Raw genomic sequence first — 4,561 nt, forward strand, 5'->3', positions numbered from 1 at the left:
TCATCATTTGATGTATTGTAATGAATGAGGCAAATTGTGACAAACATTGTTTTCCATCTTTGAATCTTTACTTTTACTAAATGCAAGAACGAGTGCAGTCTTTGAATTTCTGTCGACTATATTAGAATTTGAAACTGAAATCAGAATTTGAAGCTTCATTTATTTTGTCTTTTTTCCTCTCACACATTTGCGTTACAACATTCCACAGCAAATACACTGAAGCATCAAAAGAAATGAACATAAAATAAACCACCTCCATAAAATTCCATGATAACAAAAGTATAAAAAAAGAAAAGAAAATGAAAAAGAAATTTTGAAAAAAAAAGGAATCTAAAACTAATCAGACCATATGTCTTCAAAAGTCCTCATATGAATCATGAAATAGGATTTGTCCTGTGATCATCATCATTAAGTCTTAATTATGGTAGTCAAGACACCATAGATGAAAGAGATGAGGAAAGAGAAGGAAAGTGAAAGCTATATACCAGCTTTCCACACCCATGTTTTCTTTCAAATCTGCATCCATGATGTCATCAAAGAAGTCACAGTGCTCCAATGTGCCTGTGAAAGAATTGAGATTTGTTAGTGAACTATTACATTGACTTTGTTATCATGGAAGGACTGTGAGGAGATTTTAATAAGATAATCTATGCAGTTACCAAACTGAGTCAATGTATGAAATAAGTGGCAACTTGACGTGAAATCTTTAAAGTGTAAGAAGAAGGAGATCAAATGGATGAACTTGTACCTGGTTTAGATATATTCAGGGATAGGGTGGTGTTTACATGCATCACCCTGCAGGTAATTACTTTCCCTTGTAACCAGTTGCCCTGGGACAGACGAAGGTGGCTTTGGATACTGAACTTTCCGTTCTGGCCTCTGTGGGGCTCACTAGTGTTGTAGTCCAACAATTCCTTTGGTCCATCATACCAAGTGATATTAATGGATGAGGGCTGAAGCCAAAGACCATAATGAAGGTCATGGAGCAAGAAAAAAATTGGGATCATGTACTAGTTCTGTTAGAAAGTTTCTTCTTGGAAATTGAAAAAAAAATTAAAATTTTGAAGTCACTTTAAGTGAATAAGTGCAAAGGTTTTAAATGCTTCTTTTCTTCTTAATCGTTGTGCCTACACGACTGCTATTTCGCAACATTGAGACCAAATAAGAATGAACAACACCAGCCAACTGCAATTGTATTAAATGATAGTTCTCAACTCACCAAACACATTATTTATATAGCTTTCAAAAGGCCTTTCAGATGACTCATGTCTCACAGCACAAGAATATGTAGAACTCTTGACTTCAGTTTTGGATACGTTTAGTCTGCTGCTCATTGAATAAGTGCTGCTCCCTGGGTATTTCCATGCAGGACTGTTGGTGTAGCGAGTTGGTGGCAGTCTCTGGTCATTCTCTTCCCAGTACACTATGATGTTGGATGGAGAATATCCAGAAACTAGGCAAATGAGTGTGAGGACGTCTGACATAAAGAGCTAGGAGGGAGTTGGTTGTAATAACTTCACTGTTGGTTGATACAGGTCTTGAGAAACAAAAAGAAGACAACAGTAAATAAGGGGTTTTCTTTTGGCTACTTCAGTATCATCATTTAATCAGAACCAGCTTGTTTCATCAAAGAGAACGAAAGAAAAGGAAAAAAAAAGAGACAGACAACCATTCACACTCACAGCCACACCTATGGTCAATTTAGAGTATCCAATTAGCCTAGTCCCCATTTTTGCATGTCTTTGGACCGTGGGAGGAAGCCGGAATGATTATGATAAAAAAAAATCCAAATACATAATGGACAATTCAGAAACAGTATGAATGTATTCAATCTATCTATTATTTATCTATTTATTACTGCATTAATATGATTATGATAATATCATGTGGTTTAATTTTACCTGAACACAGGCTGATGTTCTTGCTGACATTTGCATTCAAAGAGCTGTCAGACACTTCACAAGTGAAGACCTTCCGGGTTTTACATTCTTTTTAATGGATATTAAGTTCACTGGTCACTGCCACACGTCCATCTGCACCCATGGTGAACTCATTGTTTGAATAAGGTCCTTGATGAGAGTCAGAAAACCATTTAATTTAAGGATTGAAGCCCCATCCAGAGCACAAGAGTCTCTGTGGTCCTGACTCTTCACTGGGGACCAAAAGAAGTTCCATAGATGGGTCCCCTAAATGGGAGATGAATCTGCTGCTGGAGAAGCCTTGATTGACTTTGCAGGTGAAATTTGTGCCTTTGTTCCAGCGACTTTTAGGGACAGTGAAGCGTCTAGTGATTGAACGAAGGCCCGGGGCTTCAGGAAGATCAACATACTCTCTGTCAGAGATGTCAACGTTGTTGGCCTGAAAGGTGACGTAGAGGTCACTTGAGGAAAGTTGTGTGATGTGACACTCGAGTACAACAAGTCCCCCCTGAGCAAATCTGTGAGAAATATTTGTTGTTTTTTTCATTCTTTTTTGTTGTGAATGACGTTGCATGTAAAACTCGAGCCTCTTTTCCACTCCGTCATATGTGGCTGAATCTCACTGCTTAGATTGAAGGTTTTCTCCACTCCCTCCACAATGCAGCTTTCTTTGAATTGGTACAGTATGCAAAGATGTTTTCCTGTTGCCACCCCATATTCAATTTGTCTGGAAAGAAGCCACTAAGGGTGCAGATGAGTCTGACTGGTGAGGCCCCAGATTCACCTTCCCAGACAAGGTACAATGTGATGTGTGGAGAGACGACCTGAGATACAGCAGAGATTATTTAGTCTTTTCTTGCCTCATTTCAAATGTTAGATGTGAACATTTTTCAAATATGAGCTGATTTGATCTCTTCAGTTATACATACCTTCTGCCTCAACTGTATAATCTCAGTTCTAAGTGTAATATCTTAGTATTTAGGCTAGATGGCAGAGTTGTACTTTTACAGTGTCTGCTGTCTTAAAGTCAGGTGGAAATCAGGCTGGAAGACTGTTGCACAGATGTTGCAGCATGATAGGGCAGAGTGATCAGAGGTAGCAACAAGTAGAAGCATTGAGTAACACCCAGGTCCCAAAAAAGTACCAAAATGCAGAAGTGAAACAACACAAGGAGCAACGGTGCATCACAGACATCAAGTGTGAGGTGTGGTTATGCCAGTAAGAGAAACAGAGTGCACATTTAAATATCTCATATCAGTTTACATATGTTTTCACAAAGATTTCATATGGCCTCTCATGACTTTGCTAAAGGTTTTAGTTTTCGAGTGTATTATCAGACTTGAAAACTAACCAACTGTAAAATCTCCACATTTACATGTTGAGATGAACAAGGGCTGGTGAATCCAGGTGCTGGTGAGGTGATGAACAAAACATCATATTACATAATAAAATAATGAAAAAAAACAAAACATAAAGTGTTAAAAAGCTCTGTCAGGATTATTAGGTATTAAACTTCCATAAGTGAAACAAGACAATACAGTTTCAAAATGAGAGAGAAAGAATTTGGAGTAGAAACATCAAGTGTTATCTTCATTTAAACATTTATTTTCAAAAAGACAAAGATTTTGTAATGGTTCTTAAATTTGGTATTTACGTAAATAAAAAAAAGGAAAATAGTGATTACTTACATGGTAATATGAGTATATAAGATAAAATGTAAGAGAAATTCTTTTTTTTAAAAGAAAGTTTGACTTGTTTCATTTAACCTGAAACGACAGAGAAAAAACATAAAAATATGGATTATTAATATGCACCAAAATGATGATATTCCTATTCTGCATCATAAAATATGGACATAAATTATGAATGCTCTTCAGAATGCTCTGGTCAATACATTGTTAAAGTAAAAAATGTATCACTGGTACCTATATATTTATTTTATTTCCAAAGCCATCTTAAGGTCTTTATAAAGTCAACTCAACTTCATTAGCTAAGTGTTAATTGTCAAGTGAGGCCCTGCACCATGCATGTACCTTTCTGGTAAATTGTAATATAAATATATATGGCAGAGATAGAAACGCATTTTGGAAAACAATGTGTTACAACTGGCTTGTTTTTGAGGTTGTTTTACATTTTCTCAAATTAGAAAATAATACTTATGTTTAATATTCAATATACAACAAGAGTAACAATAACAGCAACAGACATTATTCAATTCACTATAATAGCCTGGAAACTTGAAACAAATTTTTGATAAGACATGACTCAATATAGTTTTATTGTTGCTTCAGGTATTGGTCAGAGTGGTAAATAAAGTATTTACAACAGCAATTAGATGCAGTCAAACATTCATAATGCATTATAACATTTACTGAGGTACTTATGGAGTGATCACATTACAATGATTATGTGTTACTGACATTTTTCCTATCATGTTATTTTATGCCATGTTGTTTGAATACATAAAACATCTCAAACATATAAACTCATTGTTACCTTGAAAACTGTGGTTCCAATGGTGAACAGCAGAGTGATGAGGAAGAGAAGGATGAAGGTGAGGGCTGTGCCTCCCATGTTATCTTCTTCTACCTCCATGGCACTGTTTGATTCCATCAGGATCTCTGGATCTAATGTACAATAAT

The 4,561-nt window shown here is 36.1% G+C and overlaps 1 long non-coding RNA gene and 1 pseudogene across 2 annotated transcripts in view; both read right to left on the reverse strand.

Annotated features, from left to right (window-relative positions):
• LOC111651363 (uncharacterized) overlaps positions 1–4,532 on the reverse strand; it is an 8,068-nt pseudogene extending 3,536 nt beyond the window's left edge. Inside the window, exons 1-3 of the transcript XR_015436932.1 lie at positions 4,416–4,532; positions 4,292–4,298; positions 1,902–2,437 (exon numbers count right to left, since the gene is read on the reverse strand). The product of XR_015436932.1 is annotated as an uncharacterized LOC111651363 (transcript). The remainder of the gene's footprint in view (positions 1–1,901; positions 2,438–4,291; positions 4,299–4,415) is intronic.
• LOC147819423 (uncharacterized) lies at positions 141–1,635 on the reverse strand. The gene is made up of 3 exons (XR_015436931.1): positions 1,220–1,635; positions 749–953; positions 141–561 (listed from the first exon to the last, which is right to left on the reverse strand). It is a non-coding gene; the product is annotated as an uncharacterized LOC147819423 (long non-coding RNA).
• Positions 4,533–4,561: the final 29 nt, after the last annotated feature.

This window comes from Seriola lalandi, unplaced genomic scaffold (genome assembly GCF_002814215.2).
Source record: "Seriola lalandi dorsalis isolate HSWRI2012SDOR001 ecotype SW California unplaced genomic scaffold, Sedor1 jcf7180002053604, whole genome shotgun sequence".
Lineage (NCBI taxonomy): Eukaryota > Metazoa > Chordata > Actinopteri > Carangiformes > Carangidae > Seriola > Seriola lalandi.